Here is a 14536-nt window from a genome sequence, read left to right on the forward strand (position 1 = left end):
AAGAAACAGAGCCAGCTACGATTAATATAATTTATCTTCATCATTAAATTAACTGCACAATAGTAATGTGTTTTGTGATTGCCCAGGCTAACAAAACATCAGTGTATCCTGTACAATACCGCAACGTTGTGAAAATTAGGGCAATAGCATTTAACACTCAAAATTGAAAGCCATAATGAACAACACCCTTATCGAACCACTGTAGCTCGCGCCATATAAATGAGCATTGACAGAACGATGAAATTGTGTTGGTCATATATAAGAAGTACGGTATGCAGTCAGTCCCAAGGGCAGGGTTACATTATTAGCAAAATTCTGCAGCTGAGAAAAAAGAATGTCTGTGACTCCTTAGGGGGGCGATTGGTGACACAAGAATAATTAAGTTAATTAATATTTGTCTTACCACACTTTTATGTCTGTATATTCCCTGAAACGGCAAGGCAGGCGTTCATAATTAGTTTGCGTTGGGTTAGATCATGGTGGTATGATGGCAATTATTAAACTCTAACCCTCCACCATCCGACACGGCCAATCAAATACAGTTGTCACGTGGTGGGAAAATGTGCCAAGTGAAATTTTTTTTGGCTGATAAACCAAATCAATCGGCACATTTGCGACTGATGTTACAAGTGTATTGTATTCGCTCTATCAGGCGGTTGAGGGTTATAATTCAAAATTCTATGGTTTTTTTGGTAAAGTCACGTAGATAGAAAAAACTAATAATAAAATAATGAAACTGAAAATAAAGTGAATAAAAAATAATAAAAATATCACGACTTTTGATCGCAACACAAGCAATCGCCTTCTGTTTTCTCCTGATAACGATTGCTTGTGTTGCGATCGAAACGTCGTGATATTATTTTTAATCACTTTATTTTCATTTATATTTGTATTATTTTATTGTTATTATTTTTTCTATCTACGTGACTTTACCGAAAGAACCATAGAATATGAATTCCTGTAGTCACGAAAGTTTTAAGTCAAAGGTTAGAGCTAAACATTTACATTAAACCCACACGATGATCTAACCCAACTTCAAATCATATGTATTGGTCATAAAAGCCTACGTACAAAGTAGGAGTGTGTTTTACTAAATTGAGAAACTTTCAATCAATATTGTAACTATGTCCGTGTGATGTCGATGAATATTACAGAGAGAACTGTCGCATGAACCTAGTAATCGTGCAATATTTATTTCTATATTTTACCACAAGATGGGTTTTGCTGCTATGTGGACTTCAAATTTTCCCATACGCTAAAAGAGAGTTAGTAGTGCCCTTGCACAACTGCACAGTAGAAGAGCAGTGAGGAGTTATTTGTTTTTGTCTCCCGGTGGTGTAAGTACAATTGAAATGTATCAACGAAGCCAGTGTATGGTGTCAACTTTATGAGTTAGTGCTGTCCACAAATGGTTGGAATGATTGCAATCAGAGCATGGGCGTGCTTATGGTGATAACAGAAATGATAGGCTAGTTGATTCTTCAACTCCGGTCAATCTTTCTTGCGTTGACATTGATTTTGTGTGGCAGGTGAGCAGTAATTCAACACATATCAGCGGTCTTAGTGAAACGTGTGGGAACAACTTATTGAATAAACCATGACAAGTAGAATTTCTGAAACATGTGTTGGTTGGGTGCCAACATTTTTTAATGGACACCATGAAACCAACAGGATGTATCTTTGTCACGGCTTTTCGGTGCAATTCTTACGAGGCGACAATACACTTAGCTCGCAATGCAGCCATTTAACCCATTTGTCAACTTTGGCCACAATTAGTAAAAGTTTCCAACATATTCCAGCTTAGTGCTTCGATGAGTTACACTTGGCCATTTCAGCCTTCCGCTTTTCTCGTGTGCACTTCCACAAGGAGGGGAGGGGACTACCGTTATTTATAACGTAACCGGCCATTTAGTGGCAAAAACTCGAGAAAGACAAAGATTGTACACCAGTGCCAGGGGCATGCTCCCATTGGTGACGCAGTTTGTTTATGACCAATTTTGATTTGCTTAATAGACACATCCTCGTGATGAAACGCAAAACGCGTTGGATGGAGCACGAGATTCGAGATCGTAAAGACGTAACAATACGTGTATTTTCATTCCCTGATCCGTGCAATAGTCTCGAATAATGTGATATCTTTGTGCATTACGACAAAGACCTGTAACGTTGATATCCTATTACCGCTCAGATGTACTCAATGTGCTCTTTATTCTCAAACCAATGCATTTTCAAGGGTTTTGGCATTGGACTTAAAATAACATTTATAAGTCGAAACATATAATTGCATGTTCGATATTCTTTCAATTACAGCGCTTTATAACACTATCATATTACGGTTATTTCTTATTTTTAATGATTACATTTGAAGTATCCTATTTTTAACATTGCCAAAATATGAAAATGTGAAAACAGTGAGGCCTTTCAGACTGTTACTCTTGCGCAGCTGTATTATTATAATTATCTCCGTGGTCATACATTTTGTATGTCTCTAGAACAGTACATTTTGAATGCACTTGTTTGTTAGCTTTGAATGTAAAAGAAAACATTTGTTGTAATAATACATACGCTAAATGTGGTCTAATAGCCCCTAAGATCACTGAACAAAACCTTCAGCCAAGTAACACGACGCTTGCCCAACGGTCTTGGCTGCTTTAAGCTCAACATTATTGCGATGCAGATGAATCAAATACTGTTATTTCACCGTTGAAGTGACACACCTTCTACGCGTCCATTGGATGTGTTATCATTGCGTAATCTCTCGTCACATCCTGCTCGATATCACGACATATCAATGCGAGTCTTTGAGGGACGGATTTCTATTTTTGTGGGAGCCCTCATTCTCCAAAGTCTAGGCAGACAAACAGCCACATTCAGAAAAAAATATCGGCACAATTTTATCCCAAATATACCATCAAACAGGTTCACGAGGGAGAAAATCTTGTGTTGTTCCCGTGATTTTCTGCATGGCGGAAAGGTTGACTGCGGTGACAAATTCCTTCTACGGCAGCACGTGTGGGCACAACGGGCATGGTAAGAGTTCGGTAGCCGTGATACTCACAGCGCCGACTCACAGCCTCTCACTCCGACAAGACCGCCAGCAATCCCTCACAGAACCATTAAGCTTGGGCCATGAGCAGACAGTTTCCACAACTCACAGGTTCCACTCTGCCGCTTTGTAAAAATACGAGATTTACATTGTGTCTGCGCACAGTGGGACATGCGAATCAGACGGTTAGAAGGCATAGGCTTAAATTAAAACAAAAGACAGTATTTGTAAATTATATAATACATGAATAAATAAGAATAGGTTTTACCCTTTCTATCAATAAGACAGGAGGTGTTAATATGTTCAAACACCAAATAAAAACCTTTTGCAAAGAATAAAGTCTGCATTAACCACACATACGTGTGGTGAACACGCAAACAAACATGCTCTGATCATATATGGCATTGTCTTTGAAACTGATTGGCCTACACCAAAGACTGCCTTCTTTAGAGCCTAGTCTCACAAAGACAATGTACTATCAGAGCATTTATAGTGAGCAGCTACAAAAATAAATACCAAATTGGCAGTGCCGGATTAAGCTAGTGCGGCACCTGTAGCATATGTTATAAAGGGGCCCAAAATAAGAAAAAACACGTAAATATTAAAACACTCATTTTTTACTTGCATAGTAAAGTAATTGTATTTTTTCATTTGCTATACAGCTAGATAATACGACAAATCGCTAACCTTAAACACCCAGTCGTTCATAAAAATTGAAGGCAGTATAGTACTGTAGTAATAGGGCTAGTGCAGAATCACTGAACCGAAATTGATAGCTTGATAGCATTTAGCGCGGGGCTCTTGAAAGTGCGGGGCCCGTAGTATGTGTAGCTACTTTTGCTACTAGGATAATCCGGCACTGCAAATTGCACATTTTAAGGGGAGTCAGGCAGGGTTGATGCGCTTTCACCAAAGTTATTGGCATTGAGAATAAAAGATGCTTCTGAGGATTGGATTGTATAAATAAAGGCATAAATATTAACGGGTAAAATTTTAACTATCTCAGCATTGCTGACGAAACGGTCATTAAAACGTGAATTTGGAATTAAACGGCAAGAGATGTGAGAAGAAATAAATAAAAAGGTTGCAAAAGTTTGGGTTCAGGATAAATGAGCAAAAATAAAAGTCACGTGCGACAAAGTTCGCCAATCAATTAGAGATGTCTGTCGGAGAGACACGACTGGAAACACAGCAGAATGCGTGAACCTGGGACGGCGATTGAAGGACGGACCAGCATCAAAGAGATACAACACAAATGGCAGAGACAAGAACGGGTACTTTTGGACTCGACAATGATAAACTCACGGACCGATGTGCCTATAGAAGACGGATCATAATCAGGGTTTACTGCAACCTGCTAGAACGTATCGTTCAAAAACGTGGCCACTGATGAAATATACGAGAACAACTAAAAAGCTGCATGGACTAACTGCACGCGTATAATTACATGGAATGATAGAAAGAGGAACCATAGAGATTAGCAGACGGACGCATGCGAATGGCATCGTTCTAGCTGTTAAAAAGAGTGAGTGGTTTTGAGCAGGACACGTCGGGAGAAGGGATGATAGACGAAGATCAATAATAATAATAACAACGGAGTGTCAGCCAAGGAACGGAACACGTACGACAGGACATCCACCGAGGAGATGGAGCAATAAAATACGTTTGTGTGCAGGTGTCTGGGTGGATGATTAGATTGCAGGCTCGTGAGAGGTACGTATGTATGCATGTAGCTAATCGGAGGTGCGAGGGTGAGGATTACAAACTAAAAACAAAAAGCAGTTCCAAAGAAATTAGTTTTCAATCTAGATGATTCAAACGTGCACTGCTCCAGTGGCTTTCTAATATTGGAAGGAAGAGTGTTCCAGACGGCCGCAGAAGAGCATCTGCAAGCGCGCGATGCGATGTCCGTCTTTGTTCGATGGCCAGCCAAAAGCTGCCTGCGAGGATGACCGGAGTTCGCGTGTTGGTATATGCTTCTTGACGACGAGATCAGCGAGGTAAATGACGCGGCAGCTTGACAAGGCCTTCATCCAGCGGTGGATTGACCATCGCGGCTGCTGCTGTTTGCTGGTGCTGCTGAGCAAGAGACAGCGAGAGGCCGAGCTCACAAGGAAGGTTACGAGTCTGAACTTGCACGCGGTTAAGGCGTCGGTAGTACGGGCGGTTTGAGAAAGGGGATTCCAGACCACAGGAAGAGCAGACAACCAGTTTTGCCCTTATGGGGCTCATCAGCACATTTAGATTGTGGAAAAGACAAAGACCCCCCCCACCCGTGTAGCCCACACAGGCTGTTGGGGCAAGTGTTGTTAACGAGCAGCTATGAATGCTGGATACGGCGCACATGGAGGTGGTGGGGCCAGAACCACAACCGCCGCCTTTGTCTCGCTCGTGCCAATGTCTATACACCGCACTCAGAACTAATTCAAGACTCAATTGACCTAAGGGAGGCCCAGGAATGGTTGATATATTTGTCGCTGATGTTAGCCCGAGCAGGTCGCTGGGTTCTTGGCGCAGTGCGCTAATCACTACAATCCTGCTTCCCTGTATACAATAAAGTCGTCTGGGAGGCTCACTCCCGCACACACACTAATTGCACACGTACGTGTTTATACAGTATTGGATGCATACAGTCTAGATTGTATGCAATGCACAGATATAAAAAAAAAACTATACAGTAGGCACCATATATTCAGGTACAGTGGTGTACCTGAAAATACATAATACATGCAAATTTAATAATTATGCAATTCAAACATTTCTGTAGACCAATTGAGATTTTCCACTGGACATCTGTGAAAAAGAGTTTCCTGGCTCATGGAATTTCTCCAGGATAAATAAAGATTCCGATTCTGTGTGTGGCTAACCATATGCCAGTCCCGGTGCGGGTGTTGGACCTAAAACTATACAAATTTTATATTTCTTCATTTTACCAGGCAAGGCCCACTGAGCTATATAGTTCTTTTTCAGAAGAGACCTGGCCACAAATGATAGATCAACGATAAGTGGCTTATCACGTGGAAATGTATCGCATCCAAATACCGTTAAATGCATGTTGATTCTAAATGTATGGAAAAAACGGAGGACCCGGAGAAGATCCACGCGACCACGGGGAGAGAAAGAAAGAGACATACAAACTCCAAATATACAGTAGGCGTCAGGGTCTGGATCAACCCACGACCTCCTGTATACCAAGCGAGGCATTTTGCGTCTTTTCAAAGTTCCCCCAAGAGCTCTCGGCGTAGCCCTGCGCCTCACGGCGCCACATCGCTTGATCCTGCAGGCCAGGTGAAAACCCCGTTTCAGCTGGTAATTCACTATGTAACACGATGTTTATTCCTGGGTAGTAAGTGTTATTTTCTAATTGCTTAAGCCTCAAAAGGACTTTACGTGAAGGAATGACTCAAATGCACACCTTTTCTCATTGAAAATATGTACATTTATAAATATAACTGTCCTGGTCACAAAGCAAAGTTTGTGGGGAATAATAGCAACTTTCTGTACTTTTGAGGCATAAGCAATTAGGAAATAACACTTACTACCCAGGCACAAAAAACATTGTTATTGTTACACATTCAATTATCTGAAACCCGTCCATGCGAGCTGGGAATAAACTTTGTCGTTTTACATTTTACGGCAGTTTGCTCTCGTTAAAACGGCACTGTGACCATGACATTTGTAGAGTACAAAGTAAATAATAAATACATGTATGGGACTGTGGGAATTGTTACAATTGCTTTTATGTTCGTAACATTGTTGTTCATTAATTTATATACAGTATATGCATTAATAAGACACCAATCAAAACGTTTAACACTCGGTAATGGTTTACACCAAAAAAATGCAACAACTTGCTTGAGTGACCCTACGATCAATAATACCGCCATTTGACTCGAGAGAATGGGCCGTGATTTTTTTATGAACAGAGCTACCGAGCGGTGTTAATCGGAACGGAACTCTAAATGTAAAGGGTGCTTTGCGGGACCATGAGAGATGGAGACGCTTAGGGGAAGCAGCCTTCATCTAGAAGTGAATCGATAAAGTCTGATGATGATGGTGGTGCTGCTGGAAGGGCGTCCAACCATTTGTGTACCCCATTCGCAACATTATGGTGGGGTTTTTTTTCTTCACACCTACTTTTTCGGCGTGCTGTAGCCTGAAATCGAGCGTCTATCCCAGAGTGCGAAACGGAGAGGGGGCGGGTCGCGTTCCACCATCGCCTCGCGACGGCCGCTCCAGTTCAGAATCATCGTCCCACAAGCGGCCCGAACCCATCAACCGGGCCACACGCGGTGCGGGACTTGTGCGTGGTGGCGTGACGCTCGTTTTCTACGGATGTTCACACTTCCAACATTTTCTCACGTCCGCCTGTAACTTGCAACCCCCCCCCACCTCCCCCCACCGTAGGTCGGATATGCCACGTTGGTTCTGCCTGTGGTATTTTTGCAGCTCGCCACACTTTGCTCATTGATGCGTCAGGCAAACGCCACGAGTGCACGCGAAACATGCCCAGAGTAACCGAACGATCTGTTGGGTCGTTTAATTAAGAATCAGAATCTCGTCCAGCTCACGTCCCACTCGCAACACCCCCCCCCCCCCCACTCGGTGCAGCTGCAATCAGGGCCCGCCGCAGCCAGCAACGGCTCTGACGCGAAACGTCGAAAGATATTGGTCGCGCGTCACAGATGGAAGGGATTACGGTGATGGCGTTCGGGGGGCGGGGCGGGTGGGTGGTGACGTCACAAGGCGGGGTTGCGCGTTGATGCTGACGTGGACCCCCCCCCCACCCCGTCGCTGGGTGGCCGTGCTGACGACGTTCGTTCGTTGGCGACGCTGACGTTGGCTGTGATAGCAACAGGCCGAAACACGCCGACAAACAACTTTCTTCCAGGGCAGCGTTTTTTGTTCTCGCAAAGGACGGCAAAAATAAATAAATTTGGAGCATACGAAGAAAGGGGGAGGAGGGCGACAAGAATGATGATGATAATGATATTGATACCCGTTCTCAAAAGGCCTCACAAGAAATATTAGAATGATGTGTTTGAGATCACATACCTGTCAAACCGTACCGTTTAACCACGTATTATTGTACAGGGAAATTGAGTTTTAAGGTCCATATGGCGTACAGCCGTTTCAATAGGGGCAACAACTCATTGTTTATTTGTTTGTGTTTCTCCCTTGCGATGGGACGTTGTAGGATGAACGTTGAGATTTATAAGGGCCACGGGGTCACCAATAAGCTCTGAGTTGGTCTCTAATTAGGGAGGCACTGATAAGGGGTTGACAGGTATGAGCTGAGTGTTTTATTTTTTAACAAACATCTTAAATAATCATCACTGGTATGCGCCGAACTGAACTATGGTATAATATCCCAGTTGTTATAAATCTTTATAAAAAAGCAAATTTGACTAATGCCTGTAAATGTATTGTACATGTATTTGTACAACTTGTTAAATGCAGTACAGTGGTTGTTAGGCCAAGCCAGTGAGTCTCAGCTGTTAGCGCACCTGAGTTTGATTCCCAGACACGGCTGGCATCATTGCCAGGTATGGCGAACTTCTTTCGCACCCTACGTCGCCAACCGTGCTGACCGGAGGAGTTGCGGGGAGAAGGAACAGCAGACGAGACACACACACACACAAGAGTGGTGCTAAAGCAATGGGGTTTTCAATCTCGATTCTTTTAAAAGTGCCCAGCTCTCAGTGGCTTCCTAATTAAAGGCTTCCGAAACAAAACAGGTGACCCTGAGACACCCCTTCCACAACCAACAGTGACAAAGCACGGAGTGAAATCGCCTACGGTAACCCCCCATCAACAAAAAAGTCACCCGGGGGGGGGGGGAGAACGTACTCATCCAGCAGTAGATTGATGAAAAAAAATTACGTACGTGCATCATCAGATGCATCATCGTAGTTTACCTCTTGTTTTTTTTTGGGTTTTACCAAATATACACCTTGCGATTGTTTATGTCCGCGGAGTTTTGTTGGATGCGAGGACGCCCCGCGCACGTGAATTCCGATCACAGACGCGCACGATGTGTGCGCCATCACGCGCGCTGCTGACACGGGGCTCAGGTTGAGTGGCGGGCGGGGGACGGGGGGAGGGGCGGGAGGGGGGTTCGGGGGGGGGGGCGGGGGGGTTCGGGGGGAGGGGCGGGGGGGGTGCGGCTCGCAGGGCGCGCCCTGCCGCTCGCCATGGTAACGCCGCACGCGCCTGTCACACAGAGCGGGCTGGCGGCGGCCTGAGGTGTGTGTGTGTGCTGTGTGTGTACTGTGTGTGTACTGTGTGTGTATACTGTGTGTGTGTGCTGTGTGTGTACTGTGTGTGTGTACTGTGTGTGTGTGCTGTGTGTGTACTGTGTGTATGTACTGTGTGTGTGTACTGTGTGTGTACTGTGTGTGTATGTACTGTGTGTGTACTGTGTATGTGTGTGCTGTGTGTGTGCACTGTGTGTGTGTGCTGTGTGTATGTACTGTGTGTGTGTACTGTGTGTGCGTACTGTGTGTGTACGGTATGTGTGTACTGTGTGTCTGTACTGTGTGTGCACTCTGTGTGTGTACTGTGTGTATGTACTGTGTGTATGTACTGTGTGTGTGTGTACTGTGTGTGCACTGTGTGTGTGTATGGACTGTGTGTGTACTGTGTGTGTACTGTGTGTGTGCTGTGTGTATGTGTGTACTGTGTGTGTGTACTGTGTGCATGTACTGTGTGTGTGTACTGTGTGTGTGTACTGTGTGTGTGTACTGTGTGTGTGTGGTGTGTGTGTACTGTGTGTATGTACTGTGTGTGTGCTGTGTGTGTGTGCGTACTGTGTGTGTACTGTGTGTGTGTACTGTGTGTGTGTACTGTGTGTGTATGTACTGTGTGTATGTACTGTGTGTATGTACTGTGTGTGTACTGTGTGTGTATGTACTGTATGTGTGTGTACTATGTGTGTATGTACTGTGTGTGTGTCTACTGTGTGTATATGTACTGTGTGTATGTACTGTGTGTATGTACTGTGTATGTGTGTATGTACTGTGTGTGTATGTACTGTGTATGTGTTCTGTGTGTGTGTACTGTATGTGTACTGTGTGTATGTACTGTGTGTGTACTGTGGGTGTGTACTGTGTGTGTGCTGTGTCTGTATGCACTGTGTGTGTGTACTGTGTGTGTGTACTGTGTGTGTATTTACTGTGTGTGTACTGTGTGTATGTACTGTGTGTGTATATACTGTGTGTGTGTACTGTGTGTATATGTACTGTGTGTGTACTGTGTGTATGTACTGTGTGTGTATGTACTGTGTGTATGTACTGTGTGTGTGTGTGTACTGTGTGTATGTACTGTGTGTGTGTGTACTGTGTGTTTGTACTGTGTGTGTATGTACTGTGTGTGTACTATGTGTGTCTGTGTGTATGTACTGTGTGTGTATGTACTGTGTGTGTATGTACTGTGTGTGTATGTACTGTGCGTGTACTGTGTGTGTCTGTGGTTACTCGCAAAGGAAGACTGCCTCCCGCATGTCGTTGTCACTGACAAGAAATGCCACTCACATTAACAAGTTACTTAAACAACTTTCTTTTTTATTTCACCAGGTAAGGCCCGCTGAGCTGTCGAGCTCTTTTTCAGACGTGAACCTGGCCATCACAAACGACAGCCAAATTAAGTGGCTTTGTCATCATGTGTTACTAGCGGCCAAAACACTAAACGCGTGGCGTTGATTGTAAATGTGAGAGGGAAAAACCGGAGTGGAGAGAGACACGCAAACTTCAAATATACAGCAGGCATCATCAGGGTCAGGATAGAACCCACGACCTCCTGTATACCAGGCGAGGTAGTTAACATCTCGCCCTCGTATTATTGACAGAAGTACTGTAACTTATCCGAAACAGAAATTTAATCCGAGTCAAAGTGCAACTCGTCAATTTAGAGAGTGCCTCGCTGAACAGGCCTTGCCGTATCTTAACAAAGCATCTACAATTAGCGCATATACAATTAGAAGTCTATTTCGTGATGGGATTTGAAATGTTTTGGGACGCAACTTTGAGGCCTGCATCCCATCAAAAATAACTTCGAGGCGGCCTGCAATGCGTGTCCATGTCTGGTTGTGGGCAGTGACGGATTAAGCTCGTGCAGGGCATGCATCATATGTTATAAAGGGGTCCTAAATAAAATAAAACACAAATATTAAATCACAAATTGTGTATGCATAATAGAGGTATTTTTGGTTAGATCGCGTAAATATATAAATGTGTCGTTAAAACCCGCCACCACCCGATGATATTGGTCGCAAACAACCTTCGTGTTAAACACCCATTCGTTCATGAAAGTTGAAGGCACTATAGTACTATGGTAATAGAGCAAGTGCAGAATCACTGAACCGGAATTGATCGCTTGAAAGCATTTAGCGCGGGGCACCGTCGGAAGTGCGGGGCCCTTAACATGTGTAGCTACTTTTTCTACTAGGACAATCTGGAACTGCCAATTGCATATTATAAGGGGAGTCAGGTAGGGTTGATGCGCTTTCACCAAAGTTACTGGCATTGAGAATTAAAGATGCACTGGTTGTGGGCCACGTACGGGGAGAGGAGTAGACGCCACCGGGTGCCGCGGTAACCTCTCAACTATTTGGCGGTGGGGGGAAAAAATCGAAGATTTTCGAGCCTCGCGTCCCTTCGCGTTACATCGTGCAAGCACACGGTCTCGAAGATGGGTGGAAATCACCAAAGTGGTCGGTTGTAAGTCGAATCGAAGTGCGTCGGTCTCTGGCAGCGGGGCAGAGAGATGTGAACCGAATGCTTATATTCCCACGGGCATCATGTTCTTTTCCCACGTGCTATGTATCCCAAGACAAGGCTCACGCGACGCACTGTGAAATAGGGAACTGAAAGGTGGAGACGACGCAAATCCCTGTCGCACCGTAGCGGGGTGTGACGCCGCCAAATCGAGAAGCAAACACCGGCGGCCGACCGCGAACCCCGCGCCGTTCAAAGAAGGGAGCCCTCCTTCTCCCGCGACCTCCGTTCCCCGTGCGACCCGCGCCGATCGACACGGACTTAGCCCGCCGAGCGCGGAGAACGACGGGTGGCGACTTCGCGCGCGTGCCGTACGTTCGCGCGCAGTGCGAATGCCTCGTGTGCACTCACGTGGCAACGGAGCTCAGTGCCAGAGAGCCACGGGCGCTGCCACTCCAGACCCCCCCCCCCTACTCCCCCCTCGAGGCAACGATCACTCGGGCTGAACGATGAATCGATTTCAAATCGAAATTTGAAACAATGCGATTAGCGAATCGCAAAGGCTGCGATTTTTTTTTGCGATTTGAAAGGTCCTATTACTTGCTTATTGCAATTGTTTTATTATTTATTATTATAACTTTCTTTATTTATCTTAACAATTGTCCTATGTTTGATTGTTCTATTTCAATGAAAACATTTTAATAAACACATGTTGGAAGCAATTCATATATTTTAAGTTCTCATCCTTGCATTAGAATATATAGATCAATTCATATATTGATGGTATCATGTGGTAATGCTCCATCACATGTTTTAAATCTATTACACAGTGAATATTGAACTGAAGCTTGACTTAAAAAAATGTAACCGCAATATCTGTCATAAAAATCGTTCAGCCCTCACGACGACTCGGCCAAGCAAACCAACCGCCAAGACTCTCTCAGTCCGCGAACGCTGCCCACGTCATGGCCCTGCGAGTGCCATCTGCAACGGGTCCTCAGTTACAAAAGCCGACGGTCTAAAGCGGCTCCTTGGTAGGTTAGTCGGTGAAGTGCATGGGCTGAGTTTTGGGGGGGGAGGCGCAGGGGGGACAGGGGGGCACGGGGGAGGGGCAATGCCCTGCCCAAACTGGGCACTTAAAAAAATCAGTAGTTTACAATTAAGATTTTAAACAATAATTAATGATATGCACCCGTAATATAGACGTCAAACTCTGCCTGTGGTAAAGTGCTGGTTAATTGCTAATCGATGGTATGAGTTGCATATTTAAATTATTACTGTTGAAAGGCCCTGCCTGCGACCAAATCACCCAGAATGCACCCCATCTCAGAACATCTCCGAAGCTGATCGGGGGGTCGAGCCTAGGGAGTCCTTGGATGGTCGCCACGGGGCTTGCGAGGATACTCGGTGGGCAGCTGAGTGCTGTGCAAGCAAAAAAACCAAACCCATTGTCGTACTGTATTGTACTTCTATGCTCCAGGTTTATGCTCAACCACGTTCACATACCTACGCCGGTGGTGAAGTATAGTCAAATAACCCTCATGAGTTCCACAGACAGTGGACTGACAAAAGAGTTGTACACGTACAGTACCATAGAAGGCCTCTTATCTTCATCGCGTTTCATCTCTTCACAAGAGATTTAGTCAGTCATCGTACAGTATTGTGGTCTCAAATGTTACCGGAACTCACACTGTGTGTGAAGCGAGTATTTACATCTGATAAAAGCGTGCCACATACGGCGCACAATTTCAGTAAACAATCTGAAAAGTACGACTGAGATAATTGCACGCGGTCTGTAGGCCGTGTAATTGTAACGTTTGGCTATAACACGAGGCTACAGGGCAGGAAGTTGCCAAATTACTGTGAATATTACAGGGTCGACATCTACCAATGTCAACCGAGCTAGTCATGTGCCCAAACATATTTATCACGGTTAATCTCCACCGAGCCAATGATAGCAAATGCTCAAAGCAAAAATAACAGTCATGCGTCCATTTGGCTCGGCTATGCCTGATGACCAATAACAATACTATGACCCTAATCTCACTTTAATTACAGATACCCGTGTTTATATACGGTAATTTGCTTAAAGTAATTGTAATAAATAGAACAATATTTGTTTTATTATTTGGACAAATTAGTCTCGCACAAATAACAGAAATAATAATAAAAACAATGCTTTACATTGTGCTCTGAATGGACATAGATTTACCGAATGCCATATTTCTTGCAATTCATCAACTGGCCAAGTGCCAGCGAGGCGTTGTGTCTAACGAGCAATCCAAAGCAGCACATCACCCTTGCTGCAGGCAATCTGTTCTATTGCGTGGTTGGCTAGGACGGTGCGAAAAAAGTTCAACGTACGGGCCTACTATGTTAACGGATGTTCTTAAAAAAAATCCATCCTTTCTTTCAGTCATTCTCTGTGCATATCCTGCAATTTGTAAATCGTGCTGAGACAGTTACATTTCGACACTTTACAATTCCAAACTGTTAGGCGCTGTTAAGGACATCATTGTATTGATCGGAAATGCTTCACGTGTCGTACATATATAATGCCAATGTAATTGGATGCGTGTGTGATGACAGCTGATGCAGTGGTGCCAAATGTATAACAAAGAACACATCTTTTTGTCTCCATTTCTTGCCACACATTCCCTGGCAGGGCACTTCACAGACGCGGCACTTAACCACCACCACCACCACCATCGCCACCACCACCCGCAGCAGCAGCAGCAGGCTGTTTGCAAGACAGTGCAATTCACTGATAAGACCT

This window comes from Lampetra fluviatilis, chromosome 2 (genome assembly GCF_964198595.1).
Source record: "Lampetra fluviatilis chromosome 2, kcLamFluv1.1, whole genome shotgun sequence".
NCBI lineage: Eukaryota > Metazoa > Chordata > Hyperoartia > Petromyzontiformes > Petromyzontidae > Lampetra > Lampetra fluviatilis.